Here is a 14371-nt window from a genome sequence, read left to right on the forward strand (position 1 = left end):
TGTTTCCTTTGTTTTTTTCCATTGATCTTGTTTGATATTTTGGTAGACAATTAGCTCCCACAAATTGGTCTTGGGAAGAGGAGAGTGTTTTATGTCTGGAAACTTTGCTTTCTCATTGAGCCAGAGTGATAGGAACACCTTATGGATGAAGATCACCCCAAATTGAGTGTCCCAGCAAGACCCTTACCTCTACCATTGCAGCACCATAGTACATTCTGGTGACTTAGGCTACCCAAAAGGCTTAAAAATTTAAGTAATCCAGTTCATGGCCAAATTTCTAATTTTGAAGTGGGAATTTATTGAGAGGAACCTTTCTCTGGGACCTATGGATTTGGTTTTTGTTCTTCATTATGGTGTTTCTTGATGCAAAAAGTTAAGATTGCAACATTTTCCATATTGCTTGTTGGAAACATGAGACAGGAACTGATATAGAAAGTAGTTTAGGGGCCTCATTTTCCTTACTGCTCGTTGGAAACACGAGACAGGAACTGAAACGGAAAGTGGTTTAGTGCCACCTAGTGCTACTGAACACAAGTTAACTTTTCAGTCCTGGTTAAGCCATAGGAGTTTCTTTCCCTCCTTAAGTTATGACTCTTTGCCTAGAGCCATTTTCTTTTGAGGAATCCCAGGTATTCATACCTTGAGCTCTTAGTGTACTATGAGGATCTTGCTAAATTAAGATTTATTGATCCCTGAGTCATTTATAGGGTAATTGAGAGGAAAATATATGTAAGCCATATACATATAAAGAAATTCCCTTTGCTGCAACTTGTATACTGATGACATTATGGTGAACTTTTTGGTGATGGCTGGTCCTTATAAAGTAATGCAGCCCCTTTCCATCATTCTACCAAGTAGTCAGTAGAATTGAAAGTCATAATCATCTGTAGGTGCAATAATGAGATCCTGTTTTCAGGTAAGATCATATGGTAAGATTCTTGTATAACCCACAGTCATCTTTAGGGGATGTAATGATAAACCAAAATTTTCTCATTACCATGTCCCAGCTAGTTTTCTGATGATATGCGAGGGTACTAATGAGATGGTGTATCATTGAGTCTCTCCCAGTTCAAGGTTGACACTCAGAGAAATGAGAATTTGTTTTTGATTTCCATCCCTGATCTTTTTTTTTTAAGCCTGCACTTGGGCCTTTGTAGCTTCAAGTGAAATAGTGTACTTCATAGATTAGTACTTTTAGTTTGAAACAGCTTTTGAATGCTACATTTTGGTTTGTATGTATTTTGTGCCAGTTTTTTTTCTTGTCAAAGTGATTATTTAGAAAGAAAGAGTTGCTTGCCCTCTTTTGTACAACAGGTTACCACTAGAAGTTTCCCAGTGTTGTGTAGGGAGGAGCCTGTGTAGCTTTCAATGTAGTTTTATGAGGTGTTGAGTTTCTTTCTCATTTGACCTCCACATTATTTATCCTTTATCACAGGATCTTGGCATCACTCTGGGTCAGGTTATTTTTGCAGGCAGAATAAAATTCTTAATATTGCCAACTTTGTAGGTTACATGGAAATTGATAAAACCATGTGAAGTGTGTGCATCGTGGCAGCTGTACTTCATCAGTGTTTTTACTCGATATGTGCTCTGTGTGTCAAAAGATTTTGCCACTTGGTCTTGATAGCATGGTAATGGTTTCTTCTTCAGTTTGTCTTGTTAAAGAAAAGGGCAACTCTTGGGAAAGCCCAATTTTTACCTCATGAGCAAACAAAAGATAGAGTTCCCCCTTTTTCATGGACTTGCCATTGCAGAACCTTGGATTTAGAACTTTGTTTGCTTCATAAATTGAGAAAACTCTAGACCTTTTCTCACCTCATGGTGACTAGGCAGCCCATAACTTGCTTCATCTGTTTAAAGGAAAAGCAGATACAGATGAAATAGTACTGTTGATCCAGATGATGAATGTTAAGATAGATGAGCACTTTCACAATGAGAAGCAGAAACCCAATGATGAAAAATATACTATGGTGAATAGTGAAACAAATGGAAATAACAGATGAGAGAGAATCTAGAAGCACTTTACGAGCAAGATCATGTGATGTTGAACTCACACTTTACAATTTATTGTGAGAAAGAAGCAGAAATACGTATGAGTCTGCAATGATACCAGAAGATATACCAAAGGGATATACGACAATTATATGAGAAGAGAGCAAAAATGTTTTAAAGGGCATTCACTGGAATATAAGAGCTAAGAAAAGTGTTGAACATCTATGGAAACATTTGAAATATCTTGATGTATGGTTGAAATAATTTTCAGATGAATCTTTGATTGATGAAGGAATATATTGTAAATGTCAGCATAGAGAAACAGTATTATTCATCAAGCAATACATTCTGTGTGTGCTGTGTGCTAGTATTTCCTCATGAGAAAATTTCATTGCAAGTACTTTTAGATAGCTATGCTCTCTCTCTCTCTCTCTCTCTCTCTCTCTCTCTCTCTCTCTCTCTCTCTCTCTCTCTCTCTCTCTCTCTCTCTCTCTCTCTCCCTGTCTGTCTCTCTGTCTCTGTCTCTCTCTCTCTCTCTCTCTCTCTCTCTCTCTCTCTCTCTCTCTCTCTCTCTCTCTCTCTCTCTCTCAATTGCAGCCAGTATACTCAGAGGCACTCCAATCTGATTGTTGGGAGGCTTAATGGTGGTGGTGCAGGGAGATGGTGCTTCATTAACTAAATCCCTTTCTATGGACAAGATATTTCTCCTCTCTTCCTTACCCAAATATGGGCTGCTTACATTCTGTCCACAAACACACTTTATCCATTATGGTTGATGATGATAAGAGGAAACCCCTCTACTGACAATGAAGAGGAATATGACAGTGATGGTGCAGGAGAGGGGATGGTTGCCATGTTATTTTTCCAGTACTTGCAGCATTTACTTTTATCCAATACCTTGACAAAGCTAAACTTGCAGTTTCACATGAGGTATCACTTTCATCATCACACAAACAGGAGGCACATACAGTTCATCATTGATACTAGTAGAATGACTTCTGAATAACAAGCATTTAATTTTGGTGTGGTTAGCAAAATGTTCATGACAAATGTGTGATTTACTTTTCACAAGTACCTTCACCTGTGTGGCCTCTACATTGGCCCAGAACTTGTAACTTTTTGTGGTGGCTATTGCCATGGCCACCCCTTTAAGGGAGTTCCAGTTGGAACATTTGTCAGAGATATAGATGGATTGATAGATAGCAGGCATAGAGATGCCATTTGGTTACATATTTGATGTGATTTATTAAAAGATCCAGTGATGTGCACTTTGTGATGCAGTTTTTGGCATAAGATGATGAGCAGGAGAGATTGCTGGGAATGCATAATGCATCATAAGATGGTGACTGGGTAAGATTTGCAGATCATGGCAGATCTCAAGAAGATTAAAGATTCATGTGTAGAATTATGTAATAGTTTCTCTGTCTGTGTATCCACCATTCTTTCATTTGCAATCTTGTGTGTATGTGATGAGATAGTTGCACTGCAGCTCCCTCACACATAGCTAAATTGAACAAAGGATTTCACACCTCTATAGTATAGTATTCATTAGTTTACACCTTGCACCCTAGATAGATTTTCCTAGCACAGCTGATGTTTTGTTTTCGAAACTGCTACAGAATGCCTCTGTTGCCAACAGTAGAAAACCATTCTTTTGACATCCTAATCTTAGATATCTCCAGCCCTCACCTTTCTCTTAACTAAATCTAGATATCTCCAGCCCTCACCTTTCTCTTTACTTAATCTAGATATCTTCAGCCCTCACCTTTCTCTTAACAAAATCTGTCCATTTCTTCAGTGTTCTTTTGGAGATAGATAGCTGTTGATGCAAATGTTCAGTGAAAATGAATCTGTCCATTTCTTCAGTGTTTTTTTGGAGATAGAAAGCTGTTGATGCAGATGTTCAGTGAATTAATAGCTTAATTGAATAATGTGTTTTGTGATCACATACTAAGCAATCTCTGAGTTTGATAAGCTGGAGAAAATTCAGAAACCCATAACTAGTAAAACTGAGAGGATGGACCACATGAGCAATTGTGAAAGATTTAAAGAAACTGAAATATACAGGGGAGAACAGATATAAGATAATTTGTATGTGAGAACAATTAAATAGAGTAAATATCCCATGATGAAAGCTTCAAAAATTGGAAGATTGTAATTAATTATGCAAGTATTCACTAGCTTGTAGGCAGCCAGTGACCTAGGAGGTATGTCTCCAGCACTACCTGCCTGGGTATTAGAAGGGTTAGTGATGGCTTCATAGTGAACCAGCACTACAGTGCTTGTCAAGTTTCACTCCTCACCTCAGGTAGCTGTCTCTTTTTTTTCTGCCTCACCTATACGTGGACCATAACCATTGTGCCCAGAAACATACCATCTCTGCTTGTCACACATGACACTTGACAACACCTAACTCACACATCACATTCTTTGTAATTGTAGATTTTCCTGCTGTGAGCGTTGTGCACTAGCCCTGCTTGTAGATGAAATGTTTAAGCGGAAGCATTAGTTAGATGTAGTCAGTAGGAACATTAGGTATGAGCCTCTGCAAACACTGCATTGGAGTTTCCACCTGCCATGGGCCTGTTAAGGGTTGGAACACCAAGGGCCAAGAAGCGGTGCTGGAGCTCTTTAGTTATGGAGACTCTATTGACTTAGCCACCCCCTTGAGGGAGTTCCAGGAGGGAACAGGTGTCAGATATGAGAATATATATTTTTGTTTTCTTTCACACATAGTCACATTTAGCATATTCACATATAGCATGGGCTATAGATAGGGTTGTATGGAGGAGGATGGATGTGTTGGAAGTGAAATGTTTGAGGACAATACGTGGTGTGAGGTGGTTTGATCGAGTAAGTAATGAAAGGGCAAGAGATATGTGTGGCAATAAAAAGAGTGTGATTGAGAGAGCAGAAGAAGTGTGTTGAAATGGTGTGGACATATGGAGAGAATGAGTGAGGAAAGATTGACAAAGAAGATATATGTGTCAGAGGTGAAGGGAAGAAAGAAAAGCAGGAGACCAAATTGGAGGTGGAAGGATGGAGTGAAAAGGATTTTGAGTGATTGGGGCCTGAAAATGCAAGGAATAGAGTGAATTGGAATGATGTGGTATACCGGGGTCGACGTGTTGTCAATGGATTTAACCAGGGCATGTGAAGCGTCTGGGGTAAACCATGGAAAGTTCTGTGGGGCCTGGATGTGGAAAGGGAGCTGTGGTTTTGGTGCATTATTACATGACAGCTAGAGACTGAGTGTGATCAAATGTGGCCTTTGTTGTCTTTTCCTAGCGCTACCTCGCACACATGAGGGGGGAGGGGGTTGTGGCGAGGTGGAGGTGGGAATGAATAAAGGCAGACAGTATGAATTATGTACATGTGTATATATGTATATATCTGTGTGTGTATATATATATGTATATGTTGAGATGTATAGGTATGTATATTTGCATGTGTGGACATGTATGTATATACATGTGTATGCAGGTGGGTTGGGCCATTCTTTCGTTTGTTTCCTTGCGCTACCTCGCTAATGTGGGAGACAGCGACAAAGCAAAGAAGAAAGTTAAGAGTAAATGTGAATAAGAGCAAGGTTATTAGGTACAGTAGGGTTGAGGGTCAAGTCAATTGGGAGGTAAGTTTGAATGGAGAAAAACTGGAGGAAGTAAAGTGTTTTAGATATCTGGGAGTGGATCTGGCAGCGGATGGAACCATGGAAGCGGAAGTGAATCATAGGGTGGGGGAGGGGGCGAAAATCCTGGGAGCCTTGAAGAATGTGTGGAAGTCGAGAACATTATCTCGGAAAGCAAAAATGGGTATGTTTGAAGGAATAGTGGTTCCAACAATGTTGTATGGTTGCGAGGTGTGGGCTATGGATAGAGTTGTGCGCAGGAGGGTAGATGTGCTGGAAATGAGATGTTTGAGGACAATATGTGGTGTGAGGTGGTTTGATTGAGTAAGTAATGAAAGGGTAAGAGAGATGTGTGGAAATAAAAAGAGCGTGGTTGAGAGAGCAGAAGAGGGTGTTTTCAAATGGTTTGGGCACATGGAGAGAATGAGTGAGGAAAGATTGACCAAGAGGATATATGTGTCGGAGGTGGAGGGAACGAGGAGAAGAGGGAGACCAAATTGGAGGTGGAAAGATGGAGTGAGAAAGATTTTGTGTGATTGGGGCCTGAACATGCTGAAGGGTGAAAGGCGGGCAAGGAATAGAGTGAATTGGATCGATGTGGTATACCGGGGTCGACGTGCTGTCAATGGATTGAATCAGGGCATGTGAAGCGTCTGGAGTAAACCATGGAAAGTTGTGTGGGGCCTGGATGTGGAAAGGGAGCTGTGGTTTCGGGCATTATTGCATGACAGCTAGAGACTGAATGTGAACGAATGGGGCCTTTGTTGTCTTTTCCTAGCGCTACCTCGCACACATGAGGGGGGAGGGGGATGTATTCCGTGTGTGTCGAGGTGGCGATGGGAATGAATAAAGGCAGACAGTGTGAATTGTGTGCATGTGTATATATGTATGTGTCTGTGTGTGTATATATATATTTTTTTTTTTTTTTTCATACTATTCGCCATTTCCCGCATTAGCGAGGTAGCGTTAAGAACAGAGGACTGGTCCTTTGAGGGAATATCCTCATATGGCCCCCTTCTCTGTTCCTTCTTTTGGAAAATTTAAAAAAAAAATGAGAGGGGAGGATTTCCAGCCCCCCGCTCCCTTCCCTTTTAGTCGCCTTCTATGACATGCAGGGAATACGTGGGAAGTATTCTTTCTCCCCTATATATATTTATCTATTTATTCACTTTGCCCCGTCGCCGTCCCCCGCGCCAGTGAGGTAGCGCAAGGAAACAGACGAAAGAATATATATATATATATATATATATATATATATATATTTTTTTTTTTTTATACTTTGTCGCTGTCTCCCGCGTTTGCGAGGTAGCGCAAGGAAACAGACGAAAGAAATGGCCCAACCCCCCCATACACATGTATATACATACGTCCACACACGCAAATATACATACCTACACAGCTTTCCATGGTTTACCCCAGACGCTTCACATGCCCTGCTTCAATCCACTGACAGCACGTCAACCCCGGTATACCACATCGCTCCAATTCACTCTATTCCTTGCCCTCCTTTCACCCTCCTGCATGTTCAGGCCCCGATCACACAAAATCTTTTTCACTCCATCTTTCCACCTCCAATTTGGTCTCCCTCTTCTCCTTGTTCCCTCCACCCCCGACACATATATCCTCTTGGTCAATCTTTCCTCACTCATCCTCTCCATGTGCCCAAACCACTTCAAAACACCCTCTTCTGCTCTCTCAACCACGCTCTTTTTATTTCCACACATCTCTCTTACCCTTACGTTACTCACTCGATCAAACCACCTCACACCACACATTGTCCTCAAACATCTCATTTCCAGCACATCCATCCTCCTGCGCACCACTCTATCCATAGCCCACGCCTTGCAACCATACAACATTGTTGGAACCACTATTCCTTCAAACATACCCATTTTTGCTTTCCGAGATAATGTGCTCGACTTCCACACATTCTTCAAGGCTCCCAGGATTTTCGCCCCCTCCCCCACCCTATGATCCACTTCCGCTTCCATGGTTCCATCCGCTGCCAGATCCACTCCCAGATATCTAAAACACTTCACTTCCTCCAGTTTTTCTCCATTCAAACTCACCTCCCAATTGACTTGACCCTCAACCCTACTGTACCTAATAACCTTGCTCTTATTCACATTTACTCTTAACTTTCTTCTTCCACACACTTTTCCAAACTCAGTCACCAGCTTCTGCAGTTTCTCACATGAATCAGCCACCAGCGCTGTATCATCAGCGAACAACAACTGACTCACTTCCCAAGCTCTCTCATCCCCAACAGACTTCATACTTGCCCCTCTTTCCAAAACTCTTGCATTCACCTCCCTAACAACCCCATCCATAAACAAATTAAACAACCATGGAGACATCACACACCCCTGCCGCAAACCTACATTCACTGAGAACCAATCACTTTCCTCTCTTCCTACACGTACACATGCCTATATATATATATATATATATATATATATATATATATATATATATATATATATATATATATAATATATATATATATATATTATCCCTGGGGATAGGGGATTAAGAATACTTCCCACGTATTCCCTGCGTGTCATAGAAGGCGACTAAAAGGGGAGGGAGCGGGGGGCTGGAAATCCTCCCCTCTCGTTTTTTTTTTTTTTTTTTTTTTTTTTTTTTTTCAAAAGAAGGAACAGAGAATTAGGGCCAGGTGAGGGTATTCCCTCAAAGGCCCAGTCCTCTGTTCTTAACGCTACCTCGCTAATGCGGGAAATGGCGAATAGTTTGAAAGAAAAGATATATATATATATATATATATGTATATATATATATATATATATGTGTGTGTGTGTGTGTGTACATTGAGATGTATGGGTATGTATATTTTGCGTGTGTGGATGTGTTATGTATATACATGTGCATGAGGGTGGGTTGAGCCATTTCTTTCGTCTGTTTCCTTGCGCTACCTTGCAAACGCGGGAGACAGCGACAAAGCAAAATAAATAAATAAATATATATATATATGGGGATAGGGGAGAAAGAATACTTCCCACGTATTCCCTGCGTGTCGTAGAAGGCGACTAAAAGGGAAGGGAGCGGGGGGCTGGAAATCCTCCCCTCTCGTTTTTTTTTTTTTTTTTAATTTTCCAAAAGAAGGAACAGAGAAGAGGTCCAGGTGAGGATATTCCCTCAAAGGCCCAGTTCTCTGTTCTTAACGCTACCTCGCTATCGCGGGAAATAGCGAATAGTATGAAAAAAAAAAAAAAAATATATATATATATATGTATATATTATTTTTATTTATTTATTTGCTTTGTCGCTGTCTCCCGCATTTGCGAGGTAGCGTAAGGAAACAGATGAAAGAAATGGCCCAACCCACCCCCATACACATGTATATACACACACGTCCACACACGCAAATATACATACCTATACATCTCAATGTGCGCATATATATACACACGCAGACACATACATATATACCCATGCACACAATTCACACTGTCTGCCTTTATTCATTCCCATCGCCACCTCGCCACACATGGAATACCATCCCCCCTCCTCCCTCATGTGTGCGGGCTAGCACTAGGAAAAGACAACAAAGGCCTCCTTCGTTCACACTCAGTCTCTAGCTGTCATGCAATAATGCCCGAAACCACAGCTCCCTTTCCACATCCAGGCCCCACACAGCTTTCCATGGTTTACCCCAGATGCTTCACATGCCCTGATTCAATCCACTGACAGCACGTCAACCCCGGTATACCACATCGATCCAATTCACTCTATTCCTTGCCCGCCTTTCACCCTCCTGCATGTTCAGGCCCCGATCACACAAAATCTTTTTCACTCCATCTTTCCTCCTCCAATTTGGTCTCCCACTTCTCCTCGTTCCCTCCACCTCCGACACATATATCCTCTTGGTCAATCTTTCCTCACTCATTCTCTCCATGTGCCCAAACCATTTCAAAACACCCTCTTCTGCTCTCTCAACCACGCTCTTTTTATATCCACACATCTCTCTTACCCTTACATTACTTACTCAATCAAACCACCTCACACCACATATTGTCCTCAAACATCTCATTTCCAGCACATCTACCCTCCTGCGCACAACTCTATCCATAGCCCACACCTCGCAACCATACAACATTGTTGGAACCACTATTCCTTCAAACATACCCATTTTTGCTTTCCGAGATAATGTTCTCGACTTCCACACATTCTTCAAGGCTCCCAGGATTTTCGCCCCCTCCCCCACCCTATGATTCACTTCCGCTTCCATGGTTCCATCCGCTGCCAGATCCACTCCCAGATATCTAAAACACTTTACTTCCTCCAGTTTTTCCTTATTCAAACTTACCTCCCAATTGACTTGACCCTCAACCCTACTGTACCTAATAACCTTGCTCTTATTCACATTTTCTCTTAACTTTCTTCTTTCACACACTTTACCAAACTCAGTCACCAGCTTCTGTAGTCTCTCACATGAATCAGCCACCAGTGCTGTATCATCAGTGAACAACAACTGACTCACTTCCCAAGCTCTCTCATCCACAACAGACTTCATTCTTGCCCCTCTTTCCAAAACTCTTGCATTCACCTCCCTAACAACCCCATCCATAAACAAATTAAACAACCATGGAGACATCACACACTCCTGCCGCAAACCTACATTCACTGAGAACCAATCACTTTCCTCTCTTCCTACACGTACACATGCCTTACATCCTCGATAAAAACTTTTCACTGCTTCTAACAACTTGCCACCCACACCATATATTCTTAATACCTTCCACAGAGCATCTCTATCAACTCTTATCATATGCCTTCTCCAGATCCATAAATGCTACATACAAATCCATTTGCTTTTCTAAGTATTTCTCACATACATTCTTCAAAGGAAACACCTGATCCACACATCCTCTACCACTTCTGAAACCACACTTCTCTTCCCCAATCTGATGCTCTGTACATGCCTTCACCCTCTCAATCAATACCCTCCCATATAATTTACCAGGAATACTCAACAAACTTATACCTCTGTAATTTGAGCACTCACTCTTATCCCCTTTGCCTTTGTACAATGGCACTATGTACGCATTCCGCCAATCCTCAGGCACCTCACCATGAGTCATACATACATTAAATAACCTTACCAGCCAGTCAACAATACAGTCACCCCCTTTTTTAATAAATTCCACTGCAATACCATCCAAACCTGCTGCCTTGCCGGCTTTCATCTTCCGCAAAGGTTTTACTACCTCTTCTCTGTTTACCAAATCATTTTCCCTAACCCTCTCACTTTGCCCACCACCTCGACCAAGACACCCTATATCTGCCACTCTATCATCAAACACATTCAACAAACCTTCAAAATACTCACTCCATCTCCTTGTCACATCACCACTACTTGTTATCACCTCCCCATTTGCGCCCTTCACTGAAGTTCCCATTTGCTCCCTTGTCCTACGCACTTTATTTACCTCCTTCCAGAACATCTTTTTATTTTCCCTAAAATTTAATGATACTCTCTCACCCCAACTCTCATTTGCCCTCTTTTTCACCTCTTGCGCCTTTCTCTTGACCTCCTGTCTCTTTTATACATCTCCCACTCAATTGCATTTTTTCCCTGCAAAAATCGTCCAAATGCCTCTCTCTTCTCTTTCACTAATAATCTTACTTCTTCATCCCACCACTCACTACCCTTTCTAATCAACCCACCTCCCACGCTTCTCATGCCACAAGCATCTTTTGCGCAATCCATCACTGATTCCCTAAATACATCCCATTCCTCCCCCACTCCCCTTACTTCCATTGTTCTCACCTTTTTCCATTCTGTACTCAGTCTCTCCTGGTACTTTCTCACACAAGTCTCCTTCCCAAGCTCACTTACTCTCACCACCCTCTTCACCCCAACATTCACTCTTCTTTTCTGAAAACCCATACAAATCTTCACCTTAACCTCCACAAGATAATGATCAGACATCCCTCCAGTTGCACCTCTCAGCACATTTACATCCAAAAGTCTCTCTTTCGTGCGCCTGTCAATTAACACGTAATCCAATAACGCTCTCTGGCCATCTCTCCTACTTACATACGTATACTTATGTATATCTCGCTTTTTAAACCAGGTATTCCCAATCACCAGTCCTTTTTCAGCACATAAATCTATAAGCTCTTCACCATTTACATTTACAACACTGAACACTGCATGTATACCAATTATTCCCTCAACTGCCACATTACTCACCTTTGCATTCAAATCACCCATCACTATAACCTGGTCGCGTGCATCCAAACCACTAACACACTCATTCAGCTGCTCCCAAAACACTTGCCTCTCATGATCTTTCTTCTCATGCTCAGGTGCATATGCACCAATAATCACCTATCTCTCTCCATCAACTTTCAATTTTACCCATATTAATCGAGAATTTACTTTCTTACATTCTATCACATACTCCCACAACTCCTGTTTCAGGAGTAGTTCTACTCCTTCCATTGCTCTTGTCCTCTCACTAACCTCTGACTTTACTCCCAAGACATTGCCAAACCACTCTTCCCCTTTACCCTTGAGCTTTGTTTCACTCAGAGCCAAAACATCCAGGTTCCTTTCCTCAAACATACTACCTATCTCTCCTTTTTTCACATCTTGGTTACATCCACACACATTTAGACACCCCAACGTGAGTCTACGAGGAGTATGAGCACTCCCCGTGTGACTCCTTCTGTTTCCCATTTTTTAGAAAGTTAAAAATACAAAGAGGGGAGGATTTCTGGCTCCCCGCTCCCGTCCCCTCTAGTCGCCTTCTACGACACGTGAGGAATGCGTGGGAAGTATTCTTTCACCCCTATCCCCAGGGATAATATATATATATATATATACATATACACACATATTCACACATACACACACATACACACACATATATATATATATATATATATATATATATATATATTATCCCTGGGGATAGGGGAGAAAGAATACTTCCCACGTATTCCCTGCGTGTCATAAAAGGCGACTAAAAGGGGAGGGAGCGGGGGGCTGGAAATCTTCCCCTCTCGTTTTTTTTTTAATTTTCCAAAACAAGGAACAGAGAAGGGGGCCAGGTGAGGATATTCCCTCCAAGGCCCAGTCCTCTGTTCTTAACGCTACCTCGCTAAAGCGGGAAATGGCGAATAGTTTGAAAGAATATATATATATATATATATATATATATATATATATATATATATATATATATATATATATATATATATACATATGAAAAATGTAAGAAATATATATATATATATATATCCACTCCCAGATATCTAAAACACTTCACTTCCTCCAGTTTTTCTCCATTCAAACTCACCTCCCAATTGACTTGACCCTCAACCCTACTGTACCTAATAACCTTGCTCTTATTCACATTTACTCTTAACTTTCTTCTTTCACACACTTTACCAAACTCAGTCACCAGCTTCTGCAGTTTCTCACATGAATCAGCCACCAGCGCTGTATCATCAGCGAACAACAACTGACTCACTTCCCAAGCTCTCTCATCCCCAACAGACTTCATACTTGCCCCTCTTTCCAAAACTCTTGCATTCACCTCCCTAACAACCCCATCCATAAACAAATTAAACAACCATGGAGACATCACACACCCCTGCCGTAAACCTACATTCACTGAGAACCAATCACTTTCCTCTCTTCCTACAAGTACACATGCCTTACATCCTCGATAAAAACTTTTCACTGCTTCTAACAACTTGCCTCCCACACCATATATTCTTAATACCTTCCACAGAGCATCTCTATCAACTCTATCATATGCCTTTTCCAGATCCAAGCATCTCTATCAACTCTATCATATGCCTTCTCCAGATCCAAGGTTATTAGGTACAGTAGGGTTGAGGGTCAAGTCAATTGGGAGGTGAGTTTGAATGGAGAAAAACTGGAGGAAGTGAAGTGTTTTAGATATCTGGGAGTGGATCTGGCAGCGGATGGAACCATGGAAGCGGAAGTGGATCATAGGGTGGGGGAGGGGGCGAAAATTCTGGGGGCCTTGAAGAATGTGTGGAAGTTGAGAACATTATCTCGGAAAGCAAAAATGGGTACGTTTGAAGGAATAGTGGTTCCAACAATGTTGTATGGTTGCGAGGTGTGGGTTATGGATAGAGTTGTGTGCAGGAGGGTGGATGTGCTGGAAATGAGATGTTTGAGGACAATGGGTGGTGTGAGGTGGTTTGATCGTGTAAGTAATGTAAGGGTAAGAGAGATGTGTGGAAATAAAAAGAGCGTGGTTGAGAGAGCAGAAGAGGGTGTTTTTAAATGGTTCGGGCACATGGAGAGAATGAGTGAGGAAAGATTGACCAAGAGAATATATGTGTCGGAGGTGGAGGGAACGAGGAGAAGTGGGAGACTAAATTGGAGGTGGAAAGATGGAGTGAAAAAGATTTTGAGTGATTGGGGCCTGAACATGCAGGAGGGTGAAAGGCGGGCAAGGAATAGAGTGAATTGGATAGATGTGGTATAGGGGTTGACGTGCTGTCAGTGGATTGAATCAGGGCATGTGAAGCGTCTGGGGTAAACCATGGAAAGTTGTGTGGGGCCTGGATGTGGAAAGGGAGCTGTGGTTTCGGGCATTATTGCATGACAGCTAGAGACTGAGTGTGAACGAATGGGGCCTTTGTTGTCTTTTCATGGCGCTACCTTGCACACATGAGGGGGGGGGATGGTATTCCATGTGTGGCGAGGTGGCGATGGGAATGAATAAAGACAGACAGTGTGAA

This window comes from Panulirus ornatus, chromosome 37, assembly GCF_036320965.1.
Source record: "Panulirus ornatus isolate Po-2019 chromosome 37, ASM3632096v1, whole genome shotgun sequence".
In the NCBI taxonomy this organism is placed as follows: Eukaryota; Metazoa; Arthropoda; class Malacostraca; order Decapoda; family Palinuridae; genus Panulirus; species Panulirus ornatus.